Source organism: Gigantopelta aegis, chromosome 2, assembly GCF_016097555.1.
Source record: "Gigantopelta aegis isolate Gae_Host chromosome 2, Gae_host_genome, whole genome shotgun sequence".
NCBI classification, from domain to species: domain Eukaryota; kingdom Metazoa; phylum Mollusca; class Gastropoda; order Neomphalida; family Peltospiridae; genus Gigantopelta; species Gigantopelta aegis.
This window is the reverse complement of record NC_054700.1, coordinates 28,563,874-28,576,112: the sequence shown is the minus strand read 5'-3', so window position 1 is coordinate 28,576,112 and position 12,239 is coordinate 28,563,874. Positions and strand designations below refer to the sequence as shown.

General features: G+C 39.0%; 1 protein-coding gene across 6 annotated transcripts in view; it reads right to left on the bottom strand.

The window, feature by feature from the left end:
- LOC121383453 (carnitine O-acetyltransferase-like) overlaps positions 1 to 12,239 on the bottom strand; it is a 49,924-nt gene that overhangs the window by 11,560 nt on the left and 26,125 nt on the right. For 3 of the 6 annotated variants that reach the window (XM_041513509.1, XM_041513536.1, XM_041513547.1), the window contains exons 5-7: positions 10,641 to 10,751; positions 414 to 627; positions 19 to 184 (exon numbers count right to left, since the gene is read on the bottom strand). The gene's annotated coding sequence lies outside the window, so the exon portion shown is untranslated. Of the gene's footprint in view, positions 1 to 12; positions 185 to 413; positions 628 to 8,366; positions 8,434 to 10,640; positions 10,752 to 12,239 lie in introns of those variants that run through there. The other 3 variants (XM_041513517.1, XM_041513540.1, XM_041513528.1) reach the window with 2 other exon arrangements.

The window sequence follows — 12,239 nt, the reverse complement described above, 5'->3', positions numbered from 1 at the left end:
CAACAAACTCACACTTACGTATCTGTAAACTTCACACTCTGCTGATGATAGGTCTCTACCAAATGATCCACTTCATAAATATCATCAGCATCATAGCCATAAATGATTTCATACACAGCATCCGTCTCTCAATTTGTTCCATGTATCAAGCCAGTAACAATTCTATCATACCATTTTGAAATACCTATAACAATGAAATGACATGATACCTTTAATACTTTGCATGTAATTAATGAAATTAGTGTTATTCTGTGTATGGATGATGCATTTAAAAGATACCTTGCTACTAATATTAAAAACAATTGACATGATCACATATAATGCATTGCTGTATATTGTGTTAAGCCAACACATTTTCGTACATATACATAGTATGTTGTACAAAATTTACAATATGTACAACTTCACAATACCTTTGTCTTCCTTTACAATCCACTGATGACTTATGCGTGTACCAACGAACCAGACTTTCCTTCATCTTCTTGGTGGGACTGACGCGGGAGTAAATGAGAATGGAATGGGCTGGGTTGAACGGCTGGTGTGCTGGCAAGTAGTAGCCGACATTGATGGAATGGCCTGGGTTGAAGGCCTGGTGCACTGTACTGTGGTCCGTTTTGCAGCAGGATGCTGAAAAATAAATAAAAATTAGTATCATATGTAATATCAGCTTCATCATCAACACATCCAAATGTACTTGCTATTTCATGTATACTACTCAAAAGAATTTAAGGGTCAAAAATTTATAACCAAATAAGTTTCAGAGTGTATTAGATTGATGATGTAAACTACACCAAAAATTTAATTTATTGTTCCATATTTACAAAAAACAACAAATAAACGTCACTGTATACAAGTAAGTCACATGACATGCTGTCAAAGTTGAAGGTTGTCAAACATGGATTTTACACATTAGAACATTCGTTTAATAGTGTGTGAATCCACCCCTGGCGCGAATACACTCGACACATCGTTGCCTCATGTTGTTGATCAGACTTCTGAAGAACTCTTGGGGAATGGCCTGCCACTCTGCCATAAGAAGTTGACCCAGATCATGAAGGTTGGCCGGAGGGGCATGGTTATCCTGAACTCTCCTGCCTAATTCGTCCCAGGCGTCCTCTATTGGGGCCAAGTCAGGCGAATATGCTGGCCAATCCATCCTGGCGATACCTTGTTTGAGAAAGTCCATTACCACCCTGGCGCGGTGGGGTCTGGCATTGTCATCCTGCAGAACTGCCCAGCCGCCAATCTGCTGAAGGCCTGGAGAACCAACGGCCGGATAATCTCATTCAGATAGCGGATTCCATTCAGATTGCCATCCACCACATAGAGGGGGGTCCTGTGGTGGATAGAGATGCCGCTCCACACCATGACGCTGCCACCACCGAACCGGTGACGTTGTCTAACGTTAACGTCAGCGAAGCGCTCCCCAGGACGTCTGTAGACACGAACCCGACCGTCGTTGAACTGGAGACTAAACCTGGTCTCATCAGTGAACATCACTCGACCTCACTGAACACGTTGCCACCGCAGATGAAGTGTGCACCAGTGACGTCTGGCCGTTCTGTGACGTGGTAGGAGTGGTGGTCGAACAGCCTGGCGACGGCAGCGTAGATTATTGGCTCTCAGACGATTGCGTATGGTTTGATCAGACACCCGAGTTCCAGTCGCAGTCCGCAGATTGTCACGTAATCGGCGTGCAGTGGTTGTGCGTTGACGTAGAGCCATATTGATGATGTAGCAGTCCTCTCTATTTGTAGTGCTTCGGTGTCTTCCCGAACGTGGACGATTTCGAACAGAATTCGTTGCTTGGTACTGTTGCCACAGTCGGCCAATGACACTCTGACTGACACCAAGTCTCAGAGCAACATTTCTTTGGGTATTGCCATCCTGAAGCCAAGCAACAGCCCTTCCTCGATCTTCGATAGTCAGTTGAAGTCGTACCATTGTCGAATTTGGAGTGTGCACCGTACACGAACGCAAGCTCCAATTATACGGAAATTCAGCACTGGGAACATGGAATACACATGCAAAGCGTGCAAATGAAGCCCTTTGTGAAAAAGCAAGTTATGGGCACTTAGCAGACCTTTCGCTTTCACCCTAATTTACGTGCAAATGTAAGCATGTTTTCGCCATTAGAACTAGTCGACAGTGTCAATGACAGTGGATTTTAATTCATTTATGGGTTGCTTAGACCCACTTTCGTCAAAATGGAACAATACCATGCGTGACATTATGGTCTAGGTAATATAATTGACATTCAGAAAATAATGTCGAAAATATCGTCTGACCCTTAAATTCTTTTGAGTAGTATATAATAAACAAAATAAAATAATGAATATTATTAAATGTAAACAGTGGTATTACATTAAATGGCAAAATGGTTTATGAAGTAAACAATATACCCATATTCCAGGTTCTCGTATGCCTGGATATTTTCCATAGCGTGGAGCAGCTAGTTCTGGCAGTAGACACTTGTGACAGAAACTGTGAAGTATAGGCAACATTCTGGTATCCCATAGGTGAGTATCTCGGAATATCCTCTCAATATGCAGTTGGTGAGGGGCTACTGTTTGAATGACAAAATCAAGCCAATGTTTCTGAAAAATATTCAGCTGACCCTGAATTTGCCAGTAATATTTATGTTTGATCTTCAGCCTCAGTTTTCCATTGTCTTTCATCAAACAGAAATTCCTTTCCTTTTCCACAGCTTCCTCCAGAGTAACTGACTTCTTTTGCAACAAGTATTTCACCTCCATCAGTACTAGCTGGCTGCTAGGTAGGAATGGATTGGATGAATACACAATCCTTGTGGCTCTATATGTTCACTGGATCGCCGTCTTGAGCTTTCTGCAAAGTGTATTCTTTAATTGTTGCAGTCTTAGCAGATAACCCTGCAGATGTGTATCTGGTTCCTTCAAATGAACTATATAACAGCCTCATCACAATAGGTTTTACAGGGATGCTTGTATTTCTAGTGCATATGTCTCCAAAATTTGATGATGTAATACGCTTTCGTCTTTCATCCTTCTACATTTGACAATTTGATTGTGCTTTTGTCTCATCTTGCAAAATTCTTTTTGCTGGGATACTGAGTTCAACCTCTTTTGCAATGTATGCATCCACCACCTCTTGCAACTTGGCTTTTGACATGTCAGGTACTGCATCCACAGCATCTGGTCCATATTCCAATTTTGCAGTCTGTGAAAATCTCTCCTTGGCAGTTCCCAAGTTCCTCTTCCAACGTTTTGCTTTGCACACATGTTGTGCAGATAATCACTTGTTCAAAGCTATCTTTTGGGCACGCTCATCATATAATGTCTCAAAAACAGAAGAAGGAGAAGTGTGCGCCACTTTATTCCAAACTAAAGGGGACCATCCTACTCCCAAATTTTGTCTCACGGCACCACCATAACATCTGGCATGCCACGACCCTCTGTTACATCTGTTGTAGAATTTTCCACCATCAAACTTGGCCCTAATGTTCATCCATGCCTCAGCTAAATTGGCAGTGAAATTACCCAATAGTCTGGAAGATTTGGCAGCTACACGGTTCATGATATCATAAACATCTTTAATCAGATCGGTATCAACTGTGGAAATGCTACATGTCGCCAATAAAGATGAACCATCTATCCAATATGAATACTGGTCATCTACTAGTAGATTCAATGGATCATCTTCATCGGGGATAGTCTCGTCGATTTCCACATCATCAGATACTGATAGTTTGGATTTCTTACAGAATTCAGAACAGTTGTGATGATTTCCAGAAACATGATGCACTGCATTTCTTATATCATGTTCCAGTTTTTTCACAGCTACATTTTTGTCACATTCCTCAGAATGCATGCGGATTGCGCACCGGACAGCTGACACGGCTTTGGTAAGCTTTCCCCTTCCTTTGTAGTTGGGGTGAGCATCAACAAGCTTCTCAAGGTTTGAACGGAGGCACTTGCAGACATGAATGGAACATTCCACTTTCTGGACATGAGGTCCCCACACCGGTACCATTTCCTGAATTCTAGCAAACACGGAACTGTCCCCATCACCTACAATCCTCATGTATCGGACACCATGATCTATTTCAGCCCTGCAGAACCCTTCTACGATAATATCCGATTCCATAGCCTGGCTTGACTGCTCCCAGTTCTTGAAACACGTGTTGTTGTGCCTCCCTTTTATGTGAAGATGCTATGTCACATATATAACACGACTTATTTCGTACACCAATATACAAGATTTTCCTGGTGACTTGGCCAATGATGATGGCAACTCCTCCAGAAGCATTGTAGATGTGCTTGTGGCTTCTTTTGCTCCACCCTCCATCACACACAACTGTTATAGATGGAACACCTTGGAAAAAATCATTCCTGTCTTCGGCCAATCTCTTTTCTTCAGCTCCAGCTCCTGCCATTTCTTCTTTTAACACATCACACCACCACTGGCCAATGTCGTGTTCAATGGATGTAAAGGTGGGCTGGGACATGCATGGAATTCCCATGGTTCCTAAAGATTCTGTTAATTTGGATAAACCACCTCCTGTCACCATAGTTCCCCACACAGCACGCACATTTATATCAAATCTTTGATGAGGAGCAGATGTTTTTATCTTCGGAGATGTTTGTAGTGAAAATATCTTGCAACATCCTTGACACTCCATATGAATAATACTCGCCAAGCCTTGACTCTGTGGTTCTGCTATCAGTTTGACTGTTGGTCGTCCCAACATTACACAAAGTCTAGCCTGCTCACATTGCGCAGTGTGTAACGTCACTTCACAAACATGGTTTTGCAGCTGCAGTAAATTGATAATGCGGTATCCATCAGGAACTGGTTTGTTAATTTTCTTAAATAACAATTTATGACAGTCTGGAAATTCTTTTACAGTGAAGAAGCTGTTATGTCTCCCAGTAGGAAATAACAAGTCCACTTTTATTTTTAATTTTAACTGTTTCCTTTTGTGTTTGTAACTCCAATATTGTTTGCCTGATGGTCTGTTGAAAACGGTAACCCTACGTCTTGCTCGCTTGACTGCCATGATGAACTGTGCAGCATATGTCTTCAAGCACATGGTCAGAAATTTATTTTGGTATCATGTGACCAAAAATTGGTGTTTAACTATACACAGGTTGATTACAATGCAAAAATGATGTAGCTCTAACCATGATTACCTTTAACTACAGATTTTTCATCCAATAGAAAAACAGGTATGGGTTGGCAAATTTGGCTATTGTGCACTACCATACAATAATATCATTCATAACAACTATAATATGATAAAATTAATAAAAATGTTTTAATACAGGTGATGCGCCAGTTCCGGATCACTTCAAACAAAATTGTGAATTCTGTCAACATGCGCGCGTATGACTTTAAAAGAAATTCTTGGTAATAAAGATAATCAACCATATAAATAAACAGTGATATAAAATGTAAATTTAGGTAAACATTTAACACCAAAAACAGTGTTGTTCTAGCTGGTGTACTTAAGCCAGTTGCGGATGACGTTGTCCAGTTCCGGATCACTTTAGAAATTAGAGGCTTACGCCTTCAAAAGCACTATTTCCAACATCTTAGCACTTTCTGTACATTCGTGGATTCTGCAGGACATATTTTAAGGCCAATAATTTGTAACTCCATGAGGTACCCCCCCCCCCCCCCCCCCCGATTACGCCCTAATTGGCAATTTCTAAAATCGATTGAAAATCAATGATGGCGTCCCATGACGTCGGATATACGGGGCTTGTGTCAAAAATAAAAGTGTGACTACGATCCTTATTATTTTCGTTTTGTACTTTCAACAAGTACAAAAATATATTCGATTTCTGGCATTCTATTATATAATAATATTAATAAATATTTGTTTCATTTATTACCGTATATATCAATAATAATAATAACAGGGGCGACACAGTGTAAAAAAAAATAGTGGTATGGCTCGCGGTTGCCAGACTCACCTTTCAAATTACTTGTAAGGACATTTTCACAGATATAACAAATATAACATACACACACACACACACAAGTGGTACAGCTCTTTGAAAAGTAGTATGGCCATGGCCGTACCAGCCGTACCATCTGCGCCGCACCTGATTAATAATAATAATAATAATAATAATATTATTATTATTATTATTATTACTATATATTGATGACTTTTAAAAGTCACATTTTCTTTGTGAAAGGAACAAAGGCTTGAAAAATCAGCACCTTTTATTGGAGATAGAAAGAGGTGACATCAGCAAAATATCAACTTTGGGACTGCCTAAAGTATTTATCATAATATTAAAATTAAGCAAGTAATTTTGAAGCAGGACGGTTAGACCCCTAGTTAATATAATGATAAATATTAATATAGTGATACACACTAAACAGTCACAAAGTGGAATAATTATTATTTTGTTTAATTCCTTCATTGGGATGTTCTTTTAACATGTTGTTGCATTTGCTCTTTTGCGGTTAGTCCCCCATACACGCAAAATATTTCCTGGATCTGCTCCTGAATGTAGAATTATTTTCAACGACGGTCTAAAGGCTAGGGCTAGCTCAGATTGACCTTGCGAATACACAAATCATTTTCCTGGATCAGAATGCGATTGTATAAAAGCAAATCCCACTGAAAAAATTAATCCACCATATAGTGGTACACTGTTGAAATGAGAAGCCGTATAAGAGATTATAAGAGGACCCTCCCCCCCCCCCCCCCCTCCCCACCTCTTCAAGGTCGAGCAGTCAAGTATGCGAAAAGCATGTGCAGTGGCACATGCGAAACAGACCACTGGTGGTGGCAGGATTTTATAAAGGTCCTCTAATTTGTCAAACTTGTGCCGATTCTTTTCTTTGTACAGTAAAATGTTTTGGGGTTTTTTTTCTCAATAAATCAAGCAAGTATAATGGGGTGGACGGTTCTCACACTGATGGGGGTGGACAATAATACTGAATAGTCTTATGGGGCAAATACAAGACACGTGTGCAGCGATTTTAATAGCAGAGATGTGGGGTCTAGACTGGCGATCTAACATAAGCCATACAGGCTCCCATTTTTGTAAGTGGGCAGGGCAGACTGATTTTTTCCCAAATTAAACGAAAATGGATTTTAAAAAACATTTTATTTATATTAGCATTACTGTTGAATGACTGCAACTGTATGTATACGAATGGCAAATTACATGTACAAATATAACGCGAGAGACAAGTGGACGAACACTTAAAATCGTAGTTTCAGTTTATAAAATAGGCCTACGTGTCTTTACATTATATACATATTGTCATTACCTGTAGAAAACAAAAATAATAAGAGAAAAATAGATGGAACTACAACTATTAATATAATATTTTGTAGAAGACGACTGATCATGTAACGAATAGTCTAGGGCTACTATGATATGGGTCCGAAACATGCAGGGTCGAATTATTATGAACTAGTGGTTGAAATGACGAATCCAGAGACGTTTAAGGGGGGGAATATAAAAATAAATAAATAAAATAATAATTATTATTATTAAGTAGGGAGGGGGAAAGGGGGGGGGGAATTCCACTGTGTTCAACGTTTTTGAGTTTTGAGATAACCCCTGCGTTCATTGCGCCATCTAGCGGCAATTACAACATAAATACTTCCGTTTTGTGAGTGATCCGCAACTGGTGTATCAAGTGTGTCCCCTTTGAGGAGTTACGTTAAGTCGTTTGTAGCATCACTTTTCATAAAACTTGTCATGCACAATCTATATATGTTTCCCCTACACGTACTATAAAATTTCAAAGGATATAAATAGAAAAAAACATTAAAAACTTCATCTCTTGTTAAACGTCTTTTTTTTCATGTCGTCTGCTCGTGTAAATTTGTAACAGTGGTTATGTATCGGTGTCCAAAACAAAACCAAGACTGTATATTGTTAGTTTATTTTACGTACAATTTCAAGAAACATGTATTATTTGTTTGTTGGAATATTTTTTTAATGAAATTTACATTAGAAATGACTAAAAATTTAATATACCGACAGATCGACTGATCGGTAACTACAGGTGAACCGAAAGTGATCCGGAACTGGCGCATCACCTTTAGGTATTACTAAAATCGTTAAAACACTATAATTAATATTTTAACTATTGAATAAAAATAACAAGTGTTATTAAGTTTATAAACCTTTATATAAAATTCATGCTTGACAAACAACATTGACAACACACGACACGTGATTTTGGCCAAATGTCAATCGTTATTTCAACATACTATTATGGTAATTAAGGACAATCGGCATATCGATCGCACGCCAGAATATGACATCATCTTTGGAACAATTGTTAGAATACATATTAATCTAAAATATTTACTTTTAATGTAGTTTACTACTTTATTTGATACTTACAAGAAAACCTCTATGCATAGTTAACCAAAACAGCCGAGGAACACCGGAACCAGAAGTTGTAGTGCAAACATATAGTTCTTTGTAAATCTATCCATCCATATGATCACTGTGTGTGTTTATTAATTTTTTAAGTACATATTTATATTTTTATTAGGGACATTAATTGAGTTATTGGAATTAATCAGTAAATGATGTCCATTTACAAGTTATATTAGTGGAGTAAGAATACAACTATAAGGTGAAGGTCACCGATGAACATCGAAGTAAACAAACTTTTTAGGCTAATTCATCAATGGATTATTTGTAATCGTACAGTTAGTTTTTTAATCGCAGTTGTAGCATTTATTACCAATACAATCATGACATACATTGCATTGAACACTGCAGCCTAGCAATTGCCGATCTTGTGTTTTTGGTTTTTCAGGGGCGGATCCAGGAATTTTAGCGGGGGGGGGGGGTCCAGTCTTGAGCCTTTGAAGGGCCCCCCCTCGATAGGAAATTTTCATATTTGAAGATAGCTTTAGATGGATTTGAAGTATATTCCGTTGTCAAGATCAACTCTCTGGTCACGAGCGGGGGATGGGGGGTGGTGGGTCCAGACCCCCCCCCCCCCGGATCCGCGTCTGATTTTTTATTTGGTTACCCAGTAACCCACAAATCCTACGCAAGATGGCGGTTTATATTTATAGCACATTGTGACTAAATGTGTAGCTTATGTAGGAAATAGGCTTCAGTTGATGTATTGCCAATACTTATATATGCAAATTTATTTCCATATGTAGATTTATTTGTCTGTGTTCTGTATGAGGGCATAGTTACACTAATTTAGTTTCAATTTTTCATGTTTATTAAGTCATTTAAGTTTTTTTTTTTTAATGTGCCATTTATATGGTGTCTCTGTGTATAGGTTGTATCTAGGATATCCCGTATCTAGGGTAACCATTCTTGCAAATGTATTTTATTTTCAACCTCTCAACTCAAAAGCACTATATGTTGGTCGCTTTACAATGACCTTAAAGTCGCACACCCTAGTTTCAGCCTGCGAAAATTAATTATAATTCTGGTTAATCTACAAACCTGTAACACACTTAGATCATGTTTTTATAAAATGGAGTAAAAAAGAAGGTTTTATATCGATAAATACCATGGGAATCCCCGTGACTCAATTACTTGAAATAATTTTGAAAGTTAGTGTTCTGATGTCACCGGTAGATGTCGCTCGAAGCACAGAAATGCCTATGTCACGACAATTTCCCAGAGTGCACACAGACTTGGGGTGCGTTCCTTTCACCTCTCCTGGGCATGTTCCAAATGTTCTGTCCTCTCCAGATATCGTAAGACTTACTGGTTTTAAGGGTTTGTAACGTTTTGTATTGAGATACTTACTTGTCTGAATTTTATTATTAATGAAAATGTGCACAAACTGTGAAGAAAAACCTTACAAATGAACGACAAGCAAAACAACAACAAATCGATGTTGATTGTGCGAACCGTGCACGAGAAAACAAACCGAACCAAAATGATAACAGTCACGTGGTATACCAACATCTGTGACGTTCAAATGGGAAGATCCCCTCTAAAAATAGATTGGACCTTGTCTGCTCAACGTTTTTTTCTCAGTGGCGCGTGCGTTTTTAAGAAATACAAAAAAATGCATTTCGTGGTATTACAAACATCAGGATTACCAAAAAATACTTCAGGAGAATGGAAATGTATATTCTAAATAATAAAATGTAAGTAAAGTGTAATTTTATTTGTGAAAAAAATGGGTTTAATAGCGAAAAACAAGGGCGTAATGGTTAACAACTAGGGCGTGTCCCTTTAATATTTTTGTCTAAAATTTATTAAAATATGTTGTTGTACGTGTTGAGGCTCTAAAATAAAGCACATACGCCTGATTTTATTAAATCGTGATTGCAAATGGAAAATTCGATCCAATGGATAAACGTTAGGGCACAGCAATAAACATCACAATAATAAATATCGCGCCGGAGACGTTTATCTTGATGAACTAACTCTCAGTATGAGAGTCCAGCGCTTCCCACTAGCTACTGCCAGTAGGAGCACTTTATACCAAAACTACTACACAAAGATTGAAGATTCTGTGCTCAATATTTTAATTTAGTATTATTAATATTAAAACAAAGAGAGAGAGAAAAGAAAAAAAGAAGAAAGAAAGGATATTGCATCTTTAAAATAAAAGTAAAGAAACGATCATTTTGTGTAGAGGAATTATTATTATTATTTCCACAGTAGAAAAACCAACACACTTACCTTGTTTGTTTCGATAGGTTGCCGTTTACTACCTCTGTGACATACATAAGTCGGCTGATGAAATCCCATACCGATGATACATTCCGAATGGTGGGATGGTTATCACGTGATCTGTGATTACAATAGACGAGCCAAATAAAATCGTATTAACAGTAATGTTAACATTTATTGATAAAAGTAACAGAATGCACCATCCCACAGATATGAAGGTACATACCACAGCCTTTGTTACAAAAAGGTAACAGAGGCCAGGTATGAAGCGTATGAAATTTAAACTTTGCTTTGTTTAACAACACCACTAGAGCACCTTGATTTATTAATCATCGGCTATTAGATGTCAAACATTTGGTAATTCAAACATACAGTCTTAGAGGAAACCTGCTATTTTTTTTCCATTATAGCAGAGGCGGATCTATGGGTGGGGTGGGGTGGGGGGGGGGGGCAGGGGTCTCCCAATTTTTTGCGATAGTTATAATTTTATTATATATTAATTTTCATTTATTTACGATCCCCCTCCAAACATCCCCAAAAATTCCCTTGACATTCCACCTCATGTCACTTATGTATCGGTGTCCAAAACAAAACCAAGACTGTATATTGTTACACTTTAGTTTACGTACAATTTCAAGAAACATGTATTATTCGTTTGTTGGAATATTTTTTTAATGAAATTTACATTAGAAATGACTAAAAATTTAATATACCGACAGATCGACTGATCGGTAACTACAGGTGAACCGGAAGTGATCCGGAACTGGCGCATCACCTGTAGGCAGTGTTCGAGATTAACGGTATCCCGATATCCCGGGGATACCAGAATTTAATTTTCGATACCCCCACCCCCACCCCCTCCCTAAATGAATTTGCTACTCATGGGATATTTAATATGCACCATCCCACATACAGGATAGCACATACCACAGCCTTTGATATGCCAGTCCTGGTGCACTGTCTGGACCGATAAATAGCCCAATGGGCCCACCGACGGGATCAATCCTAGACCGACCGCGCATCAAGTGAGCGCTTTACCAGTGGGCTATACGTACGACCCCCCCCCCCCCCCCCCCCCCCCCCCCCCCCCCCCCCCCCCCCCCCCCCCCCCCCCCCCCCCCCCCCCCCCCCCCCCCAATATAATATTCGCCAGTCATAGCTGTATTTACATTTACTCGATATTGATCATGGTGCTCCCCGGACTAACAAGTAGTTAGGGCCTGTCTATAGGGCATATCGATTTCACTATTGCATCATCCAAGATGGCCACCAATCTGCGTAGTAAGGGTGATGAAGCCATACTGACGTCACTAGGGCCCGCCTCCAGAAAGGTGTGTACGTGTTCATTGTAAGAACTGATGCAATGCTGACGTCACTATGCCCCGCCCCCTCCAGAAGGGTGTGGATACCTTTATTTTCAGAATTGGTGTAATATTGACGTCACTCTTACAGTGTACATTCCAGTTTTTCTTTTAAGAACCGATGTGATGCTCAATACAATTATTTGTCCAAATGTGTATTTGAAGACAAAGATGACTGAAAAGACATGTTAATTAATATTCCCCACCCCTTTTTTTCACTCTTACTGTGTACATTCCAGTTTTTATT